The sequence below is a fragment of the Bufo bufo genome, chromosome 6, assembly GCF_905171765.1.
Source record: "Bufo bufo chromosome 6, aBufBuf1.1, whole genome shotgun sequence".
In the NCBI taxonomy this organism is placed as follows: domain Eukaryota; kingdom Metazoa; phylum Chordata; class Amphibia; order Anura; family Bufonidae; genus Bufo; species Bufo bufo.
Window position 1 is genome coordinate 356,275,147 of NC_053394.1, and position 24,490 is coordinate 356,299,636.

The 24,490-nt window shown below is 44.9% G+C and overlaps 1 protein-coding gene across 3 annotated transcripts in view; it reads right to left on the reverse strand.

Annotated features, from left to right (window-relative positions):
• RHBDF2 (rhomboid 5 homolog 2) overlaps positions 1–24,490 on the reverse strand; it is a 68,126-nt gene that overhangs the window by 42,079 nt on the left and 1,557 nt on the right. Inside the window, exon 2 of one of the 3 annotated variants that reach the window (XM_040435513.1) lies at positions 16,516–16,611. The exons of the other annotated variants lie outside the window; for them this stretch is intronic. The gene's annotated coding sequence lies outside the window, so the exon portion shown is untranslated. The remainder of the gene's footprint in view (positions 1–16,515; positions 16,612–24,490) is intronic. 3 annotated transcript variants of the gene reach the window in all.

Sequence of the window (24,490 nt, forward strand, 5' to 3'; positions counted from 1 at the left end):
CTCTTCCTCTGGCAGCTCAGGAGGCATGTGCTGCAGCTCTCTTCCTGTAACTGCTACAGTTTCTAACACATATGGTTGTGTCAGTTGCAGGATGGAACAGAGCATGTGCAACCACCTCCGCACGGTGGACAGAGAAATAAGGAAAAGAACAAACAGCAGGTAGCGCTATAAAGATAGATTTTATTGAATAATTCAGTGACTATACTACATTTTTAATTAAATGCAATTACAGAAGTGTTCAGATCTAGGCGCTGGCCTGGTTTGAAGGATGTTGAATAGTTTTCATGTATAATCCACATATCCAGATTTTTTATTTTTCATTTTATTTACTGCATCCCCTTCAATGGTCTTCTGGTCTCTGTCAACTTCCAGAGAGTCACGTGAGCCGCTGCAGCCAATGACGTGCCCCCAAGTTGCAGGTCCCTGCTGAGGACAGTCACTGGCTGCAGCAGCGCATGTGATCCTGTCCGGAAGTTTGCAGGCCGGACATCAGAAGACCACTAAAGGGAGCCAAGGAGGTAGAACGGAACAGCAGGGAGCAGGTGAGTATGGATCCTTCCGCAGGTACAACAAATAAAAATAAAATAAAGCTGGACAACCCAGCCTACTCGTCATTCATCAGAACGGCCGCGCCATGCACAACAGCATTTACCCTACCTAATAACCATGGTGCACTACTGCTGGTAACCAAAGGCATGGCATTTATTCAGTAGTGCAGTAGATATTTCCACTTCCTACAAAACAGAAATTTGGAGGTTTTTATACTGGAAGAGGTCTTTGGAATTACACAATCTTTCTTCTGTAGGCCACAGCACAGGAAGGGGAGGTCATGGGACGCTGACCAAGAGAGGGACTTTCCAGTTTTACGTGAGTAAAGTGCCATCATTGAGTAACAGAGGAGTAAATAGTTTGGGTGAATGTTCAATAAGGCAACCAATGGCCACATATGTAGGACCATTGTAGACACTACATGATGGGGGGGGACTAATGTTAAGCGATACAAGTCTCAAAGTGATCCAGACGCTATGAGAAGGTATCTTCACATTCATCCTCCTGCCTCCGAGCACGCCTGCCCTCAATTAAAGGGATTATCCCATAAGTAATGTAAAGAGTACATGGCAGCCTTTTTCTAACAAAGCTAGAACCAGCCCTGTACCTTTACATGGATCCATAGATCTTCGCATTCATTGCTACAATTGCTCTGCTAGATTTATTTCGCACTTGACAGGGGGCGTGTCCTGTCTGCTGCAGCTGGCGTCAGTTGTATTGTCAACCACAGTGAGCTGGACAGAGAATTTAGAAAAAGGACAAACAGCAGGTGGCGCTATACACATAGTTTTCTGTAAAAAACTCAAAGGCTATACTAAATTTTTAACTACATGCCATTATAAAAAGTATTCAGATCCAGGTGCCGGTTTGAAAAAAATGTAGAATATTTTTCGTGGGACAACCCCTTTAACTATGACACACAGTTGCTGCAAGCACTGGCACTGCTTAATTTTTTATTTTTTTTCCCTCTACCCATCCTCCCCTTTGCAAACCGTTAAGCCCATCTGAATGGCGGCAAAAAACACAATCGCTATTCCTTGGCCTCAGATAAAATAGTTCAGCTCATCGCACGCTTCTATCTCCAGACAACATGAACGATGCTCAAGTCAGTCTGTCTGGAGAAAATAAAACTAAAATAAAAATACCCGGGTCGTGCTCTGCTGTCTCAATATCTCCCTTCAGAGGCCAATGCCTTATGCTCCAGCTGGGACTCACATAAAGCAGACTGTTCTCCAGCACATACTGGGGAACCCTTCCAAGTCAGATCCCCCTCCTTTACAAAGGTCTCTTATTCACACCCTCAAGTGTGTGATGCGAGGAGGGGCACATATGGAGCGGGGGAAGGCAGAAAGGAGTCAGTGTCCCTGGCACTGCCCGAATCCTGGAAAGACAAAGAGCCACATGGCATCACCCACTACAGACAGACAACAACTCTGCAATGTGCACCAGGCCTGTTCCAGTCAGTGCTATATGAATGTCTATGTCTGAAGGGATTTAAAGGCTATGGACACCATAAGAGGCCCAAAAAATTTTTTTTTATTGCATTTTACTCATTTTGGGCTATAATTTATTTTTTCAATTGGTCTTTATTAAAAGTTTTCCACTGTTTTTTGTCATAATGGATTAAGTTTTACTTTTATCATCTGATAACCCTTATCTCTAAATTATTAACAGCTTATAAACACTTACTTGAAGGCTAGGTACACATTCGGGGGCAATTTTTTTCCCTTAGGATTGCATTTTGCTCATTTTGGGCTGAAAATAATTTTTTCAATTGGTCCTTTTAAAAATAGTGAGCCGTTCTGTCACAAAGGGTTAAAGGAAACCGGTCATCAATTTTATGCTGTCCATACTAACGGCAGAATAAAGTAGAGACAGGTGAATTGATTTCAGTGTTCGGTCATTTAAAAGTTAAAAGTAAGTGGTTGCCGAGAACCAACATCACAATCCTTGCAGACTGGGCCTGGAAAAGAGTCCCGGCCACCTGAGAAGAGTCCTGGTTATTCATGAATTCCTGCTCTCCTGCCCACCTGCTGATGACTGACCGGCTTCTACCTCGTTTTCTCTCTTTCTCTCTAGGAGAGAACTGCCAATCATTAGCAGATGGGTGGGAGAGCAGGAGACTATGTATAACCAGGACTCTTCTCAGGTAGATTTGACTCTTTTCCAGGCCCAGTCTGCAATGATTATGATTCTGGTTCTCGGCAACCACTTACTTTTAGCTCATGAGTGACATACTGCTGAAATCAGCATTTCTGTCACTATTTTATGCTGCCCTCCGTGATGTCAGCATAAGGTTGATGATAGGTTCCCTTTAATCGTTTCTCTAGCTGTGTGAATCGTACTTTTTACTTTCACTTTGTGCCAGTCATCTAATAAACCTTATCTCTAAATTATTAAAAGGGCATAAACATTTATTTAAGCCACATTCCTATCAGTAAGATAAGAACTGCGCTATAATGAGTGTTTATAAAGGTCAGAGATCAGAGATAAGGAGCCGTCAGCTGAGAGGCCTGACTGAACAGAGTGAAAATTCAGATCCTACTACAGGAGAAACTCAAGGCTGCACAAAGACAGTGGTTCAAAATATTTAACAAAAACAAATTGAAAAAAAGATTTTTTAGCTCAAAATGAGCAGAATGCAATAATAATAATAAAAATTGCCCCTAAAAAAGGTGTACATAGCCTTTAAGCCACCAGCGTCAGACTGGGATTTCTTGGGCCCACCAAAGGAAATTTTTCTCGGAGCCCAACTGCTATATCATCAATAAAGTCTAACAGGTTTTGTATCGAAGAAATAGACTTTAGTGGCAAGTGATTGGTTCCAGAGGCAACTCCAAATGGCTCTACAGACTGGGCCCATCGGAGGATCATCTGGTACTCTGGTGGGCCAGTCTGACCCTGTAAGCCACAATGTTATCAGTAAGATAAAGCCTGTATTAGGCAGGCAGATCAGCAAGTGATTGTCGGGAGGGAAGCATTCCCTCCCTGCAATCGATTGCTAGCTAATGAGGTGTTCATGCGAACACTTGTTAAAAATAACACCACGCAACAAAAAAAAAAAAAAAAAACTTTTCGTCTGCTACTGGGCAAAAAGCATTTGTCCTATACTAAATCGAGTGTGCGGATTACAAATCCAAACTCAGAATTGTTGTAACATGTCGCAAAATTTTGCTATGCATAAGTATGCCTAAATTAAATAAGCACTTGGAAAGCATTGAATAATTTTGAACAGAACAAGTTTTACTCCAACAATTACCTGATCTACATCAAAGTTTGCATAGTAAACAGTGTATGAAAATGTAATGGAATAACAAAACTTCAAAAAGTCTTGTTTTTCAGTTTAAAAGTCTTACTTGAGCAAGGCCCAGCACTGTTAGAAGTGCTTCAGGCATCTGCTTTTGCCTTTGTGAATGGTCATATTTTCCCATTACAAAAACCAGCAGTAGTCCCCCATCATGTTGGGATTCCAGCCGCCTTGATACTTGTTCTCCATTGTAGAAATATCTTTATGGAACCGCTCTCCATGTTCGTCACTTACGTGTCCCAAATTGGGTGGGAAAAAGTCAAGATGGGAATGTAAGAAATGCACTTTCAATGACATTCGGCAGCCAAGTTGTTCATATGCTGTAAGCATGTTGTCTACTAATTCAGCAGTTTGCAGCTCGTCTGTTCTCAAGGAGGTTCTGCACTACTAGCACAAATGCATCACGAGCTGCAAGACACACTCGCTTTGTCAGAATCTTGCGCTGATTATAAGTAGTGTATTTGCCACATATGTAGCAGAAATTGTCTGGATCGTTAACACATTTGCGTTTATCCATCTTAAGTTTCAAAACTGATAGCACTATAAGAGATCACTATCAAAAGCTGTCCAGCTTGCCTTATATACTAACTGCTGACATCAGCCTGAGTGCGTCTAAACAGGTCTGGACATGTCCATTGGAATATCTCCAATATAATGCATTAATATTCTAACTGAATAGGCTTTGCATATATAACTTAACCCTTTAAGGACCCCAAACATGGCGCCCGCTTGCACGTGCAGCGGGCGCCATAGCTGCCGGGTTTCTGCTATTTTCCCTTTCAGATGCCGTGGTCAAATGTGACCACGGCATCTGCGCAGTCCGAAAGCAGAAGTCACGCACTTCCGCTCCGGTAACATCGTTCCCCGGCAGAGATCGGGGAACCTGTTACATTGATCTAATAGGCTGAAGCCTCAAGCAGGCTTCGGTGCCTATTAGATGACTATACCAATACAGGACACTAGGTGGCAGCATTGTATTGGTATAGTCCAAATGAAGTGTTCAAAGGTGTCTATATAGACATCAATGAACACAATAGGCAATCTAATGATTAACAGTTATTGTCACCCAAGGTGACTTAAAAAAAAAAAAAAGTTAAAAAAAGTTATTGCAAATAAAAAAAAGTCATTTTAAATAGTATGGGCATTTTCGAACGCAGCGATGCCCATGATAAATTTTTTTTATTGTTTAAGTATTTTTATTTCCGTAAAATAAAAATACTCAAACAATAAAAAAATTTATCATGGGCATCGCCGCGTGCGAAAATGCCCATACTATTAAAATATAACAATATTAATGGCATACGGCAAATGGCGTAACGGGAAAAGAATAAAAACAGCCAATTTTCCATTTTTTTGTCACTTCAACTACCCAATAATTTTTTTTTAATAAAAAAGTGATCAAAAAAAAAAAAAAAAATCGCACACACACTTTAAATTGGTATCACTGAAAAAAAACTGATCGTCCCGCAAAAAATGAGCCCTCACACAAAAAGTTATACGGGGTCAGAATATGGTTATAAAAAAAAAAAATAATAAATTTTCCTCAAAATGTTAAAAAAAAAAATATATATAAAAATGTCAGTATTAAAACGCAAGAAGAGAGGGCGTGGTTTGGCAGACGAAGCTAATGGCCGCTTGAAGCAAGAGCTCCTGCACCCAGCGACATTAAAATCGTCTGCAGTCTTCATAGAAGTTTAAAGTGGTCCTACTCACCACCTCTCCGCATGATGACCAGAGGGAAGAGAACAAGGCAGCAGCAGGGCAAATTGGACTTTTATTTTGACCGGGAAAGACAGAGAGAGGAGTCCGGCCCTCCCTCCCCGGCGTCCCAGCATGGCTCTCATGGCTCGGCTTCCACGCCGAACAATGCACTTCCCGATGCAGTCTCCCCCGCAGAGGTTCCGGATGCAGAGCGGAGCCCCGAGATGCCCTCATCTCCGCCAGCTATGGAGGGGAGGAAACAAAGGCCGGCTAAACAAGGCAAGCAGCGGCCAGAAGGACAAGGCCCCGGCCCTGCAGAGCGCTCACCCACGTGGCGGACACCATCTTTGTTCTCCACAGGCAGCCCAGAGAAGCAGAGTCACGACTCCAGGAGCCCTCGGCATCCCCTCAGAATGTAAGAGAGCACTTCACCCCTTCAGCACCCACCTATTCAGCTCCAAATCTGGAACAATTCCAGGTCTCTAAGCAACCTGCCTCGGACATCCTGATTAAAGATATGCTACTGGAGGTGAGCAAATCGCTCAATGCGGACTTACAGTCCTGGCTAGGCCCAATCAAATCTACCATACAGGGATTACTACCCAGAGTCTCCCATATAGAAAACAAGATGGGAGAATTTGCATCCTCTCATAAGAATCTAGTAGATGCCCACAATGAACTCTGAGGATCTAGAGAGAATTAAAGCTAAAATAAATGACCTTGAGGACAGATCCCGTAGGAATAATATCAAATTCCAGGGCATTCCAGAGGACAATCCTAATACGGAACTCAAACAATATCTTTGTTCACTCTTCTAGGCCCTTTTGCCTTCCCTCTCAGCTCAAGAGATGGTAATTGACAGGGCTCATAGAGTGCAGAGACCGAGCCATCTTCCCACTACAGTCCCAAGAGCGGTCCTCGCAAGGATCCACTTTTTTCATGTAAAAGAGCAAGTCCTAGAGGCGTCCAGGAAAAAGGGGTCTGTCCCGTCTCCATTCCAACCTATCAAGCTGTTTGCTGACTTATCTGCCATTACATTAAAACAACGCTGTCAGTTGGCCCCAGTTACTTTACCCTTACGTGAGCATAAAATTGCTTACAGCTGGGTGTTTCACGTTAAGCTACTGATCAACAAAGATGGAACCCTACATGCCATCAGCTCCATGGAATTGGGGAAGGCCCTCATATCATCCTGGAACATCTACATGGCGAACCTCCAGAATGGGAATCCCAAAGATCCTCAACATGTTCTTTAAGATTGGCGTGTGGTGGAATCTGGAAGAGGCACCAAACACTGAAGACCATGTGATACTCCATTTGGGCGTTTGTGGCAGATAACTTAGCTTCTGAACTTCTGAGGCTATGTGCCTTGGCAACTAAGTGTGGACTTCACCCAAAATTCTGCAGCAGCTATGCTCGCTGCCTAGTTATTATTGCTGTATGCCGTTTCTTTGCTTCTCTCTTTTTGTTTTTCAGTTGGATGTTCTTCACTCTCAGCTGCATGAATCCATTCAAAGAGATTGTGGGGACGGCTCTATCCCTGGGGAGTCTCGAAATGTCTGTGTTATACTGGAATATGTCAGGTTAAGCTTTCTTTACCTTTCCAAGGGTTCTTAAGATCATCTCTCTTAATGTCAGAGGTCTTAACAACCCTCCTAAAAGAGTCTTTCTATGGCAAGAGGCCCTAGATCTCAAAAGGTGATATTTTGTGTGCCCAAGAATCTCATCTTATAGCGAAAGATAGCCACAGACTCCACCATCCCAAATCTCCAGTTATTATTCAATCTTATTATGTTAAAAAACAAGGGGGGGGGGGTAATTTTAGCTTTTAGAGATACTATTGCTGTTACTCAAATCAAGTGCATCATTGAAGGAAGCAGGTAGATATATTATCCTAGTCTGCCTCATCAATAATGTTCACTACACCATTGTGGCGCTATATGCTTCCAACACTCACCAAGTCCGCTTTCTGAAAAAACTTTATAGAAAAGTAAATAAGGTAAAACAGGGAAATTTGCTTTTATGTGGGGACTTTAACTTGCCCCCTGTGTCAGAACTAGACACTTCCCACCCTCCTAGATATAGGAATACCAATTTTCGGCAATGGGCACATTCAGAAGAATTGTTTGACATATGGCAAATCCATCATCCACAAGAAAGGGACTATACATATTTTTCTACAGCGCATCATTTCTATTCCCGTATTTGATATCCAGATCACTACTCCCATTAGTCTCAGATTCTACCATAGGTTTAATCAAATGGTCTGACCACGCAGCTATCACGCTGTCATTACAGGAATCCTATGAAACCACACACCCTTGCCTTTGGCGTAGTAATACATTTCTATTGTCTCACCCAACATATAAGGCTGACCTTGAGGCTGTCCTACGTGAATTCTTCCAATATAATATGGGTTCAGTTTCTTGTCCGTTAATTCTGTGGACCGCCCATAAGGCGTTCATTAGAGTTTTTTTTTTTATTAAACTGAGCCATACTGCAAAGAAAGCCAGAGATAAAAGAATTTCGGAGCTATTGGCCTCTACTAAGGACATGGAGAATAAGAATAAATCCACCTCAGTATTCTCAGATCATTTAAAAGACCTCAGACTCCAACTTAAAGATTGCCTCCTTTATAGATATGAACAATACCTACAAAAGATTAAATAGTACTCTCAAAATAAAGTAGGTGGACTGTTAGCTCAGCGGTTGAAATCTCAGAGGATTAAGTCTAGGATTCCTTACATACGATCCTCTAAAGATAACTCGACAATTATGGATCCCCAGGGTATAGCTGATAGCTTTATGGAATACTATTCTTCTCTTTATAACTTAGACCCCTCCCCAAATGCCCCCTACAACTCCCCAGCAGACATTAAGGCCTTCCTGAGTAGTCTCAACCTTCCACATATCTCAGCTGAACAATTAGATCTATTGAGTATCCCCCTCTACAAATAAGCTTCAGAAAATAAATAGACTCTTCCCAACCAGAAAGCCCCTGGACCTGATGGTCTTTCTAATAATTATTATAAGACCTTTTTAGATGTCCTCCTTCCCTTCATGTAGGAGGCATTACAGAAAGGGTTTTCTAGTGGCTCCTTCCCATCGGAGATGCTCTCAGCAGTTAGTTACCATTCCGAAACCAGGGAAACCACCAGACACTCCGCAAAACTTTAGACCCATTTGCTTACTAAAAATCTAAGACCTAAAAATCCATGCCAAAGCCTTAGCCACCCGTTTAGCGCCCATTCTATAATCGCTAATAGACTGTGACCAATCTGGATTTATCAGAGGGAGACAAATAATTGGTAACACATGGAGGGTTATGAACATAGTTGACCACATTGAGGGGTCAGGATTGGGAGCAGTGCCAGTCACTCTAGATGCCGAGAAGGCATTTGACCGTATTAACTGACCTTTTTCCTTCTCTGTGCTTCAAACAATGGGTTTGTGTGGCCCCTTAGGTGCAGTGAAAGCACTATATAGTAACCCCTCAGCTCCATTCACAATCACCAACGGTATCCGACAGGGATGCCATCTCCCCCCTCTCATATTTATCCTTTCCATTGAACCCCTAGCCCAGGCTATCCATAACTCTGAAGAGGTCTATGGTATTGATATTGGGGGAAGGTCGCATAAACTTTCATTGTATGCTGATGATGTCATTTTGACACTCAGTTCTCCAGAACTTTCCTTACCTGCGGTGATGGAAATCATCCAACAGTATAGCAAATACTCCTTTTATAAAGTAAATAAGAAGAAATCTCAGGCGCTCCCCATTAACATTAAGCCTTCATCCTTGTTAGAGCTACAATCCAGATTCAAGTTAGACTGGCAAACAGAATGCGTTCAATATTTAGGTACCAAGGTTACTAATAAAATCAAGCTCCTATGCCGCCTTAACTATCTCCCCCTGCTTGAGGTAGTGGAGAAGGATCTGATCCAGTTCAATAAACAAGAAATATCTTGGGTGGGTCGCATAGCAACATTTCAGATGCTAACTCTTCCAAAAATCCTATATACTTTTAGGACAGTGCCTGTATCTATCCAGTCCTCGTTTTTTCATCGCGTTAATAAGCTATTTAATACCTTTATCTGGACCCCCAAACGTCCACGTATTGCCCGCAAATTATTAATACAGGAAAGCCTCCCTAATATCTATGATTATTATATTGCTACTCACTTGAGTTTCCTGAGAGAGTGGTGGAGAGGTGATCTACAACACCATTGGATTTATATAGAAACAGCCATTTCTCCTAGACATAACCTAAAGGCTTTACTTATAGCAGCCCTCGACCCATCGCTCTCTCTTGGAACTCTCCCAAGCTTTCCCTCTTTCTCCATCTCAGCTTGGAGAAACTTTCATTCCAAAGCTCCTAAAGTACAGTTTTCAACTAGGGCCTACGCACCATTAGAGACGTTAGCCTTTTGGGTCTCTGATCTCGAGATGGCAGCATGGGCGTCCAAAGGACTCTCTTCAGTAGTACTCCTTTTTGAAGGACACCAGTTGAAACAGTTTTCCATCCTTACATGACCAGTACTTTATATTATCCCATAAAAATGTTTATATATACCTTAGAATCCACAATCTCTTACATACTAGAGATGCCTTGCAGATAAAAGCATGTAAAGAGGTTATTGACCCTGGAATACTACAGAGCATACATCGACTGGCTTACGGTCTTTATAGGCTATCCTCAGCTCTAAACAAGTATTTGTGAAATCTATTCCATTTATTTCAAAAGAAAAGGAACTGGGTAGGGAATTCTCTGTTTCCAGCTGATCCTCTTCACTTTCTTTTATATCTAAAACTTTTACTTGTGTATCTCACTATGAGGCCGCTATCAAAACAATGCTTAGATGGTACCTTACACTCGATAGACTGAGCCACATATATCCCGGTACTTCCCACTTATGCTGGAGAGGTAGGCGATCCCTTCTTCATATCCTTTGGTCATATCCTATCTCTCAACATTTATGGAAGGGAAGCTTTGACCTCCTATTCTCCATCATGGGGAGAAGTATTACTCTTCCCCCGAACTGGCCCTATTGTTGCACAATATCATGGATTACCCAGCTCACCTTCGTAACATTATAGGCCATGTTCTGCTACCTACTAAACTGGTATTAACAAGATATTGGAAGAGCCCTACCATCCCCTCCCTACAAGAAGTGATAATAATGGTGAATACGTCATGTGCATATGAGAAAATGTTGGCCTATATGAACCATACCTACCCCAAATTTGATACTTCATTGGAAAATATGGTTGTCCTCCACCTACGCGGTTATTCCAAGCAAGTAAAGTATCTTGCGTCCTTCTCGTGTAGCTGAGAGTGAACAACGTAGTTTATTAAGTTGTTCTTTTGTTCATCTTTATTCTTTGACGATATGTTTTGCACTGACTTCCAAATACTCTGACTGATGGAGTTTTGCTGCAGCAAATGCGCAATTAGAGCTTACAGGTAATGCAGCAGGTTTTCTACCTCCAATAATATGACAACTTCTCACATATTTACTTATTAGTCAGTGAAAACTAATGTCAAAGAGACTCGAATTGTTTATTTGCACGTGCTTCAATGTAAGAATATTGATGGATACTCGTTTCTTTCTTTATTGTATTCCCAAAAAAAAACAAAAAACGTATTGTTCTAAAACATAAGAAAAATTATACAAGTGTGGTATCGTTGTAACTGTACTGACCTGGAAAATGAAGACAGGTGAATTTTACCTCATAGTGTACAGTGTAAAAAAATAAATAAAAATAAAAACCTTTATGAGAATTGAGTTTTTTTCCCCCAATTCTACCCCATTTGGAATTTTTTTCCCCCGCTTCCTACTACATGGTATGCAACCGTAAATGGTGCCATTAGAAAGTACAACTTGTCCCGCAAAAAATAAGCCCTCATAAGGCTATGGGAAAAATAAAAAAGTTAGGACTCTGGGAAAGCGGGGAGTGAAAAACGGAAACGCAAAAATGGAAAATCCCAGAGTCTTTAAGGGGTTAAAATCTAGACGTGTCAGGCAAATTCCGATCTCATATTTGGAATCAGCGCGCTCATTTTAGTATAAATCACATGTTTTCCTCTCAGTAGCAAAATTAGTGTTGCGTGGTGTTATCAGCCAGTGTAAGGGTTCTTTCACACGAGGGGATCCCGTGAGGGTAATCCGCTGCATGAAAGAGAGCCAAGCCCCGTTCCGGACAGCAGAGACACGGAGCAGTAACATGATTGATAATGCTCTTTGACTCTCTGTGATCTTTTTACTACAAAATCACAGTGACAACTTTATCTCAGTGTGATTTTGTAGTAAAAAGGTCACAGAGAGGCACGGAGCATTATCAATCATGTTACTGCTCCGTGTCTCTGCTGTCAGGAATGGGGCTTGGCTCTCTTTCACGCAGCAGATTACCCACACAGCATCCGCTCGTGTGAAAGAGCCCTAATATAGCCTTAAAAGGGTTACCCAATTTCTCAAACAGACCCCCATGTGCCGGGCCTCTCACAGGTAATATACTTAACCAGTTCACTGCGCTGCTCCTGGTCCCCACACCGCCGCTGCCGCTTCTCCCTGTACACGGATGAAAACATGTCCGGGGGGGGGAAGCAACCTATGGCAGGTGGGGATGAGCCTCCCTAGCATCGCGGGTGACGCTGGGGAGGCTCGTCCCCATCTGCCATTGGCTGCTCCCCCCCCCTTCCCCGCGACACCGGATGTTTTCATCCGTGTACAGGGAGAAGCAGCAGCAGAGGTTGTGCGGGGACCAGGAGCGGTGCAGGGAGCGGGGTAAGTATATTATATACCTGTGAGGGGCCCGGCACATAGGGGGGGGGGGGGCTGTTTGAGAAATTTGATAACCCCTTTAAGAATTAAAGGTATAATGGGCGTTTATGAGCTCTCAGGAGATCGTAGATAAGCTTCACATGAGCCGTCAGCTAAGCTCCCTGACGGGACACAGTTTAATCAAAGAGCCTGTTAATAGAGAGTCTCACCCCTGTACAGAAAACGGGCAGAGAATTTTTTTAATAAAGACCAATTGAAAAACATGATTTTTAGCTCAAAATGAGTATATTGTAATAATTAAAAAAGTGCCCCCAAAAGGAGTCCATAGCCTTTAAACCCCATCTGTAAACATAAAAATCCCCATATACCTTGGATAGCCATTGGTTAAATTATCATTTACTATCCTACCCACTATCCAGAGACCCCCATACACATAAGATGAGGAGTCTGTTGCACCGAAATCAGCCGGTTCAGCAAATGTTAATCTAATGTGTATGGTCATTGCCTAAATGTACGGTTAAAAAGGAAATCTTTATTAGGAAATGTATTAAAATCACTGAGCTCATATGCCCTTACTAGGACTAGGCAGAAGAGGACAAGCGCCAATGTGGAGCTGTGCGAGAAATGATCCACAGTCCCACTGGCACTACAAATGGTCAGAGCAGTAGGTATGCTGATAGATTGTCGCAATACCCATGTACCTTGCGGTAGCGCTGTATCTCTGCCCTAAAGGAGAATTAGTAGTAATTGATAAGCTCACTGGACCTTGTGCGTCCACAAGGGAGTACTACTAATACTATCAGTGTCAGACGCTCCTTGTATAACCTGGGTGGAATCACCGGGTCCCACAACAAGGTAGCCGTCTAGACACTACAACCCTATGTCAGGTTGAGTCTTTGAACAGATATTAGCCCCCTTGGCGTCAGGGAGAGAAGACCGTGTCGCAGCCAGGCATCTGTTGAAGACGGAGCGCTATTATGCCTGGCTAATGGACTATCACTCCCTGCACTACTTAGCAGCCGCAACAATCAGTGTCAGATTCAAATGCCCTACATGCACTCTACCCGTTTCTGTGCCCCTATCAGCGGGACACTTCATCAGGAGCACCAAGCAATTTGTAGTGCCACTGGGACTGTGGATCATTTCTCACACAGCTCCACATTGGAGCTTGCACCTATATGGTCAATGCAAAAACCGCAGGATTTTTTTATATTTTTTTTTAATTAACATGGAAAACTAAAAACAACCACCAAAAATTTCTTAAATATGTTTAACAATCAGAAAAAACAAACAAAAAAAAAAACAACCTTTAACAATTTTCTGATGACATTGTGGCACTTAAATCATTAACCGGCACAATATGCCCGATGGCTTTTGGTGATGCAGACACTTGACAAAAGTCACTACTGGCATTACATCCACGCGATGACCGAGGCTGCGAACACGCATCGACACCAATGCACAGAATGCGGACGCGGGATCCGTCTGCGCATCTGTTAGGTGACCAAAAAAATATTTTAAGAAATTTGAATGTAAAGATTTAGGGCAATCATGTTATCAACATGCACATAACAGCCCCTAATATTCACCCACTCCTGTCACATGGTGAGATGAATGGACACCTCAAACACATTCTGTACATAAGAGTTTTTAAGGCATCGATACGACAGGAAATTCACAAAACATTTGGCTGTCCTAGGAATAAAATTCTGAAGAGCAGCAAAAAAAAAAAAAAAAATATTAGGTCTCACCTCCTGCGGCACTGCTCTGTAGAGGATTATCCAAAATTCATTTCGATCTGCTCGATTCCCAACAACAACATAAATATGAAAGAAGCAGAGAACTGTTCAGTGTCAAGTTCTGCACAGAACAGTATTCTCCTGCCAAAGAATCTGACACTTCATCATACGGTCGCAGCGCACATGATGGGAGACGAGCCAAAAACTGAGCACGGCCGCATATAGTCACATATACAATGTACAAGTAATACAAACAAAATACTGTCCTGAGGAGGGAGAGGTTGCATCTCTTTACACTATAGCAGCTTTAAAAGGGTTGTTTACCCTTTTTTCAGCCCCCCAGTGTTGCCAGAGCTGCGGTGGGTTGCATCACTTTACACTATAGCGATAACAGTATGGCAGCTTTAAAGGGAAGTGGCTTATCTCCTTGAGAACAAAAGGATTGGGCAGTTGAAATCAAGCATGCCCAATCCTTCTCCCCACAATACAAAATGGATGGTTGGCTGGTCCTGCCGAAATGAGCAGTGTATCAAAGATGTATGGCCAAGTAGATATTTCAATCTGCCCATACCCCTCAGCTGCTGCCAACACTTTACACTGGCAGCTTTAAAGGGGTTGTTTACCCTTTTTCAGCCCCCCTAGTGTTCCCAGACCCGCTGTGGGTTGCATCACTCTACACTATAGCGATAACAGTATGGCAGCTTTAAAGGGGTTGTATAACCTTTTTTAGCCCCCCTAGTGTGGCTGGACCCATGGTGTGAGCATATTTACCTGATCCCCGCCACTTGGTTCTGGTTCCATTGCTCCCCCCTGGGTACAGCAGGTCACAGGTCTCTTGTCTGACGCAGGGCACACGTCACCCATGTGACACGTCACTGGGTCATGGCAGTCTGCATCACTGCGGCGGTCAAGTGACCCGCATCAAACAGGAGACCTGCGGAGTGATGGAGCTGGAAGCCAGCAGCGGGTATCAGGAAGGATTCTCACTGCGGGTCTGACCATGATGGGGAGTAAGGGGGGGCTGAAAAAGGGAGGGAAAAAAAAAAAAGCACAACCCCTTTAATGATCAGACTAGAGCATTGATTAGACTGCGTGTGCGCAACAAGACACGCCGAGCGCGGACATCCACATACAACAACTATCATTCTCAATCTCCTCATACACATGCATGCCCAGCAGAGCAGGCACGTGTTCTCTTCTGGCAGCGACTTATCTCCTTGAGAACAAAATGATCGGGCAGTTGAAATGAAACATGTCCAGTCCTTCTCCCCTCCAATACAAGATGTATGGTTGGCTGGTCCTGCTGAAACCAGCAGTATATCTAAGATGTATGGCCAAGTAGATACTTCAACCTGCCCATACCCCTCAGCTGCTGCCAACAGCTTTCCCTCCCACAAGCCGAGGTGACCATGCATGCTTTCTCAATGAGAAGAAGTGAAAAAGCTGCTGCCAGACACCTCTTATCTCAGGTAAAAAGAAACGGATGAGAAGACAACTCCCATCGGACAGCCCTTTACAAACTAGATGGTTGCTGAGTGCAGCTTACATTCACTTACAGCAGGCATGCTCAACCTGCGGCCCTCCAGCTGTTGCAAAACTACAACTCCCAGAATGCCTGAACAGCCTACAGCAGAGCATGGTGGAAGTTGTAGTTTTACAACAGCTGGAGGGCCGCAGGTTGAGCAACCCTGACTTAGAGTGTATGACCACCTTAAAGGGGTTGTCCAGCTTCTATCACAATTACATCTCTGCTCGGGATAGAGCTGTAGATAAGGGTCACTCACCTGCTCCCCACCGACAAGGGTCCTGTCCTGCTTCTTCCAATCCCCGGCATGCATTTTAGAAAGGGTCATGTGCTGCTGCAGCCAATCACTGGCACCAGCTGTAACGCATCCTCAAAGCAGTACATCACTGTGGGGTCAGGAGATGTTTGGGGACAGCGTCACTGCTGAGGCCAGTCACTGGCTGAAGAGACGGACGTGACGCCGTCAGTGGTGGAAGTTTACAAGTGGGGACTGAAGTGCAATGAAGAGAGCCTAAGACGGAACTGAGGGGCGGGGAGCAAGTACATGGAGGTACATGGTCAGGGATGGAGCCTAGACTAGAAGGAAAAATGTATATCTCAGTGGTAGAAAATAAAGAAGTGGGGAAAAGAAGGAAGAAAAAAAAAAATTTGATTGAGATATATATATATATATATATATATATATATATATATATATCAATCAATCTTCATAACCTCGTATAGTCACCTAGTAAATCGTATTATACCGTTAAAATCAAGTGCATAGTTAGCAAAGTATAAGCGTAGGGAGCAACACATCCTCCTACCGCCAAGCTGCTCCCTATACTTACACCAAGCCTAACCGGAGGGCCGAAGCAATGCTGTGGACATCTGAAGATCTTACTATCATCCATCATGGTCCTCAGACTGACCTGTTGTCCTCCCGCGGCTGATACTACGGAGATGCTCGGGGATCCTGCAGTCAATGCTAGAAACAAAGTCCTCAAATCTTCAAGAACACTTTCTGGCTGTGTAAAAGATCCTTGTTAACGCTTGCAATCCCACAATAATTCGGTGGTAGAGCGCTTCCTGCCGCTCCTTCAATAAAGGCACGACGAAGATATTCATGGCAGGCTTGTGCGACTGACAACCACTAGCGGCATAGGAGTTAAGTCAGCAGAATACTAGGTGACAGATTTTCAGCAAATAAACAGATGGGTCACCGTGGAAACAGGGAGGAACAGGACATTTGGATTCCAAGATAACCCCCAAACTCAGGAAAGAACATGCGGCGATGTTGATCATTCACGAGATGATAATGAACATACTGTTCTATAAAAAAAAAATAATAATATGCTGAGTACCTATAGACAGACCGTCAACATAGCCTGCAATGCAACTCCAGCCACAAAAGTCTGGGGTCTTCCATTTAAAGGACATTTTGAGTTAAAAGGAAGAGGAAGGGGGGGGGGGGGGGGTGTCCCTCTGCTTGGGATTTTTATTCAGAGTGGAGATCGGTTACAAAGATGGTCTCTTGTTCTGGAGGACCTGTCCTGTATTACACACATCACCTATTGATTTGAGTGGTCTAATGCTTCATTTGTCCAGTGGTGGCGCTGCAGGGAAATTTAAAATTTACGGTAAGGTTTCCCCACAGTCACAGATAACAGCTGATTGCTGGGGGTCCGAACAGAAGGGCACTTTATCATCATCATCTTATTGTCAAGGGACCCTAAGTTTGGGATTGCCAAAATTGGAGAACATCAATTTAGAAATTGGATCCTGTTTATCTGCCCTGTGTAGAGCCCTGAAGAATAAGGCTACTTGGAAGTACCATCCTAAAAAGACTATGTTGGCACAAGGCTTAGCACAGTGGTTGACGACCCCCCCTCAGCCAGTGATCGGCCGAAAGGGCACTGCCAGCCATTTCCTGTGTGCCAAGCCTGCGGCCACGAAGTGGATAGGAGCAGAGATCGGAGCAGCGGCGGCGGATCGGTGAGGTAAGAAACAAACTTTTGTTATTTTAATTCTTTCCAACCCCTTCAAAGTTTCTACAAAAAAACCAAGGCACACCACATGTGATCACTGCTGGACATAACTTGTTCAGACAACAGTTAACACCCACAATCACGTAATTTTGGCTTCGACAAACCTCCATGTTCCCTTTCCCACCCCGTGATGGAAGATTGCTGAGTCGAAGACAGATACTTCAGCTATCCCTTAAAGGGGGATGTCCAGGATACTCCTGAAATAAGTAACATACAAGTACTTACCTCACAGACCCTGTCTCCAGTTCTACTGGCCTGGCTCCATTTTCCTAGCTGCAGCGGTGACATCAGAGGTCACACTACATTTTTCCCGGAAGAGTAAAAATACTCCTTACTATTTTTGAGGAGTATTTTTACCCGAGGAGGAGTACGAAAGTTGCGGTAATTCAGATAGATAATACGTAGGCCTATAATTGTTCACATCTGCGTTTGGAGCTTCTGTTGTAGATTCTGTCGAAAGACCGGACAAAAAGCCTTGTGTGCAGGACTTTTTTGGTCTGTTAAAAAGACAGCATCCCGAACAGAAACTGAATAGACTCCATCATAGTCAGTGGAGTCTGTTCAGCTTCTTCCCTGTCAGTCAGGCTGGGCTCACATCACATTTTTGCCATACATTTAATGTACACAAAAAAACATATATATGATAACGGACGCCTCAGACAGATCCGTCACCATATATATATATATATATATATATATATATATATATATATATATGATAACGGACGCCTCAGACAGATTCGTCACCATAGAGTTCCATTGTAAAAAAAATAATAATAATTATATGTTAGCCTATAAAATTTTTTTTGCTGCATTCTGCAGGATGGAAAAACCTGGTACACTACGCCTTCCCATCCTACAGAGTTCTGCAAAAAAAATGGTATATTTTTTTTTTTTTGAACAATGGAACTCTATGGTGACGGATGCCACAGTATGGCATCTGTCTGAGGCGTCCGTTAATGTATACGGTGAACGTATGACAAAAACCCACCCTTACATGCCCGATCCTGCACGGTCATTATTTGTGTTGCTCTGCTCATCTAACGGAGCAGAAATAAATAGCAGTGGTGTGAACGGGGCCTAAGAGGTGAGTATACAGTGGAACCATTACTAGTCTAAATAACATCAGGCAATTATAGCGAAGTGATAAATTACAGTCCTATATGGTGGCTCTTCCCTGTACTTTATCACTTGGCTATAATATCCTGCTGTGCATTCACTACGGATTGCACCACATACATCACACGCAATAACGCCTGTACAAGCGTCATAGACGCCTGTTCAGGCCATTTTACTCCCTGGAAAAGACTATTTTTCTAGTCAGGAGTGTTGTTTCAGAAGCTGCCATGTCTGGCACACATGAAGCCCCAGAGTCTGGACTCAACACTACATTGTGGTTACAGGACCTGTGGTGATGTCACAGTCATGTGATCAGCCATGTGTGCGGGAGGAGTTAGGGGAACACAGGCTCCTTGTAGGACTGTGCTGGTGGAGAATGCAGAGGTACTTTATGTATGGAAGGTGTGTATAAAGCAGGGCTATGTCAGTGTAACCAGTCTATTGTACAGTTTTCTGTGTGTAATGTGCACACTGTAGTTCTATCTGTGTAATGGGCATGTAGCAGAGCTGTGTGTGCAATGTGTATAAAGTAAACTGTGTAATGGGCATGTGGTAGAGCTGTGTATGTAATATGTATATTAGGGTTGTTGCGGGTATCAAAATTTCGATACCCAATTGATACTTTTGTCCCGGCATCGATACGATACCGGGATTTCCATTTTTTTCCGATACTGGCCTGCGCTTCTGCGCAGTCTAGTATCACTGAACATGAGAGCGCTGCTGTCGGCGCACTCATGTTCCCTCAACAGCACAGGGGAGAAGGAAGCAGTCTCTCCCTCCCCCTGTGCTGCTGATGCCGCTGCCACCATTGGGGAGAGAGGGGAGGGCGCACTGCGCCACCAATGATAGGACTTTTCATGGGTTCAGACTTTCTTAAGCAGCAGGCTACACAGAGCGGCGCCCAGGGATGTCCCAGCACTCACTATTATTCCTGGGCGCCGCTCTGTTCGCCCGCTGTGCGCCTGTGCCCCATTACAGTCTCCTGCAGTCCTGCTCCATATGCTAATTACTATCGGAGCAAATGGGAGGAGACAGCAGCTTCTCTAGTGGGCGTTCCTTCTCCTCTGGCTGTAGCGCTGTCTAATCGCAGCGCAGGGAGAAGGAACGCCCACTAGAGAAGCTGCTGTGTCCTCCACATTGCTCCGATAGTAATTAGCATATGGAGCAGGAGTGCAGGAGACTGTAATGGGGCACAGGCGCACAGCGGGCGAACGGACTGGCGACCAGGAATAATAGTAAGTGCTGGGACATCGCTGGGCGCCGCTCTGCGTAGCCTGCTGCTTAAGAAAGTCCGAACCCATATAAGGTCATCTTTAACTTTTAATACAGGAGGCAGGTGCCGGCAGCAGAATTGCATAGCCGACATCCTGCCTCTGACAGGGAGCTGTGAGGGGTTAACTGCAGCGGATCGCAGCTCCCTGTCATAGAGGTCGGGTGCCGGCTATTTGATTCCGGCACCCGCCTCCTGTATTAAAATTAAAAAAATTTGCGCGATTCGCCATTTTTTTTAAATGCGGAATGCACGTGCCTTTTTTTGTTTTATTTTTTTTGCGTGGTATCGAGTATCGCAATACTTTTTTATGTTATCGAAACCGAATAAAAATGTTGGTATCGCAACAACTCTAATGTATATAGTAGCGTCGGGTGGGTGCCGTGTACGGCAGCGTGGTCTTATGTTTAGTGTAGGATGTTGGATAAATGTAAAATTGTCTACATTTATTTCTGCATGGGAGACTAGCAATGGTTCCCTGCAGAAATATCCGCCTTGTAACGTTATGTGGGCCTGTGCACTATATATATGAATTACTGCAAAAAAATGTTAAGAGGAGTATTTTTACTCTTCCGGAAAAAATGTAGTGCGACCTCTGCATACACACACACATGACTACAGTCATCACACACTGCACCACATTAGGGCTGCAGCTATCGGCTATTTTTGTAATCGAGTATTCTATCGATTAATCCAATGATTAATCGAGTACTCCAATAACAAAAAACTAATTAAAAGAACATTTTTCTTTATAAAAGCCCCCCCTAGTGCCATCATCTGCCCCCCCAGTGCCACCAGCTCCACTTCCTAGCCATGTCCCCAGCGCCAGTACTTACCTTTCCTGTAGGGGCGCCGCTCCACAGCTCCTCCATCTTCTTCTGCGGCCGCTGCACTGTCATCCTGACGTCACACAGCATCGGGTCATAGTGCGCGCTTACGTGCACTATGAGCTGACGATGTGTCGGGAGGAAAGTGCAGCGCGTTGCGGGCCACCAGGTGACCACGGAGCGGTGAGTAATAGCAAGCGCTTCACTCCCTCTCCGTGGTCACATGACACAAACGAATCCTCGATGCAAAAAATTTGCATGGAAGATTTTTTTGTGTCGAATTACTCGATTCAATCGAGTAATCGTTTCAGCCCTACACTACATACACCACACACATCAATACATCACACGCTGCTGCTGCTGTCACCTTGTACTGTATGTCCATCTTTATGTCCGGGCTGTAATCTTCAGCTCCATCGCCGTCATGTTTTCCGGGTGCTTGCGCAGCGCGTTTGGCTATCCTTACTACAGTCACCCCCAAGAGCTAGCCCCTCTTACTTCCAGCTCCCGCCATCTTCCCCTGCTGCAAGTGCCTGTACCGCTCCGGCAGCCCGCCCAAACTAACCAATAACAAAGCTCCTTGCTGTAAGGAGCTCCGTTACTGCAGGCACGGGCAGCATCTCTGCGCTGCCCGTGCAGGCCACAGCACTCACTGCACTGATGAAAAGCAGGGAAAAGTCTAAGGCGTATTGGTATGCCTTAGACTATTTTCAGGGAGCAAAACGCCCCCCCCTCCCCTGCTCCTAGAGGCTAATTTGTGTATAATAAAAGTTATAATTGAACAAAAACGGGGGCACACAAAAAAAAACAATAGCAGAGTTAAATTCAGGTGACTTTTGCCAGTGGCCTGCCTAGTGGCGGGCGGGTGGTGTGGTCCTCCCCGGGTGCCGGAAGCAATGAGCGCTTCCATCAATACAGATGGAAGCGCTCATTGCTGGAGCGCTGACGCCCACATACTGTTGCAGGGCACCGGAGGGCATAGTTCCCTGCCCCGCCGCCAATCACCCCCATAGGCTTCAGGCCTAGTAGGCCCGAGGCCTATGCGGTAGTGAAATCCCTACGTAGGCGTGCGTGATGACGTCATTGCGCGCCCCTGTGCCGGGACGGAGCAGCACAGAGAACTGTGCGCGCCTTCCTCTGCGAGCAAGCGCCTGGACATAGGTAAGTATTTAAAGTAATAAGAGAAAGAAGATGCGGCACTCGCCAAGTAGTGAAAACAGTTTCATGCTTTATTCCTTCATGTGTGAACAACAGACAAGCAGGGGAGCGGAGCAAGCCATTCACTGAGGATCGGCGGTGACGGCCGTTTCGCGCTGGACTAGCGCTTCGTCGGACCGCTATGACTTCTCTGCGCACTAGACGTGCTACAAATAGGCGTCGCCTCAACCATCCCCATAGTGGCGGCAGGACGCTCCGTGCATAGACAGAAACAAAGTAAGAGGAGGACACATGTACAAGAGCAGAACGATACATGCAGGCACTAATATAGCCAAAACAAATAACGATTGAGAAAAACGAGCACAAACAAGTAGTGGGAATAGAGGGATGGAGTAGGCTAGCAGAATAGACTATAAGAACACCGCCATATCGTTCTTATCATTCAAACCATGCGGGCCAGTAGCTACGGTTTTCTATGATCCACCGTGCCTCCCGCTGCAGCAAGAGGCGGTGGCGATCACCACCCCTAGGGATGGGTCCCACCGCCTCTATGCCCGCAAAAGAGGCACCGCGGATCCCCACCATGTACGGCACAGACATGTTCCACAAGGCGGGGAGAACCTCGGCCGCTTTTATTTTTTTTTATGTGTCAACTTTGGGGGACATGGGCGCACAGGAGGACGTGTGGGGGGGGAAATATTATGGTGGGATTACTTTGTGGGGGCAATAATTATGGGAGTTACTATGTGGGGGGCAAATTACTATATGGCGCAAAGTAGGGGAAACTACTGTGTGGGGCAAATTACTATATTGGGGCAGTGTGGGGGGAAACTACTGTGTGGGGGGAGCGTGGGGGACGTTGCTATTGGGGAGGCACTGTAGGGGCCATTCTATTATTTCTGGGGACACTATAGAGGGATTATTACCTGGAGCACAATATAGGGTGTTATTACTGGGGGCACAATTTTTTCAGCAGTATAGTACCTGGGACATTGGGGGGGGGGCACAACAGGCACAGTATTGGGGGTGGCAGCAGGATGACACTGAGGACACCAGGATGAGGAGGTTGATGGAAAAATTGAGAAATCTAACATGTCTGTGTAACAAACTCTGTAGAGACGAGATGCGGCTGAAAGAATTTCTCATGGCGGTCTAACGAAGGAGAAGAGGAAAGAGAAGGTCTACAAGACAGGAGATGTCCCTGGATGTAAGCGGTATGTGGTCAAGTATTGGGGGGGGGGGGGGGTGCCAGAGAAAGGACAAGGACCCCCCCCCCCCCCCCCCCCGGGTGCCAAACACCCTCGGCACGCCACCGACTGTTGCACATGTATAATGTCAGCCTGTTTAATAGTGAATAGTGTTGTGTGACAGATTGTGAACAGATCCCGACACAATCCGTATGGTTTGCGTGAAGTGTTCTCTAGGCACAGCACGCGGATCTCTTGAATTCTATAGGCATGTCCGTTATTTTTCTGTGGACTGTTGTGGAAGGGAGCTTGCGCTAATCTTGGTCATTTTGCAGACAGAACGTTCCCATTCCATCCAATGGGTCACGGGCAGCACACTGATGCCATCTGGTTTTCACTGACCATTGCAGATCACCGAGGGTGAAAAGACACTGACATGTCCTGAAGCCTAATGTATAGCAGTCACTGACTATACTATATAGGAACACGGCTCCAGTTCATAATCAACACACTGCTGCCATATAGAATTAGACGCTGCGGGGACGACGGGAACACTTATCACGTACATACGTATATCCCTGCCATCCAGCGCGGTATACAACCTGATCGTGAACCCGCTGTATAGAGCGCTAGCGAGACCACATCTGGAATACTGGGTCCAGTTCAGTCCCTATCTCTAGAACGAGGCCCCCAAAAGGAAAGGGGAGCACGTGGCGCACGCACTCCATTCACTTCAATGGGAGTTCCGAAAAGAGCAGAGCAACTGCACTCTGGAACTCCCATAGAAGGCAATGGAGAGTGCACTGCGCAAGCGCGGCCACCTCTCCATTATAGCTGAGCAGGCGCTTGTCTATTTTCAAAGTGAATGGAGGGTTGCCCGGTTTGCACAGAGATAGGTGAGGGTCCCACATCGGTGTTAGATCCTAGAGATATGCCACCAATGTGCGAGATGGACCAACCCCTTTAAGAGGAAATAGAGAATAAAAGACGCAAAGGACAAGTGACAGGATGTAGAGAAGGAGAACTGCAGAAGCAGGATGCAGCAGTATACAACATGCTGACACGCCGGGAACGGCACGGCCTATGGAGGCCGCTCGTAAACATGGTCCAAGGCAAAGTAGAGCAAGCACGCCATTCCCGAAAGCAGAATACAGGCTACCGTTCACAGGGTCCGTTTACCTCCAGTGGTTGTGAAACTACAGCTCTCATCATGCTCCACTCACGCCTTGTGGAGTTCTAAGTACAGCTGAGCAAGTGTGCATGCTGGGAGTTGTAGTTGGAGGGCAGGAGGCTGCGGA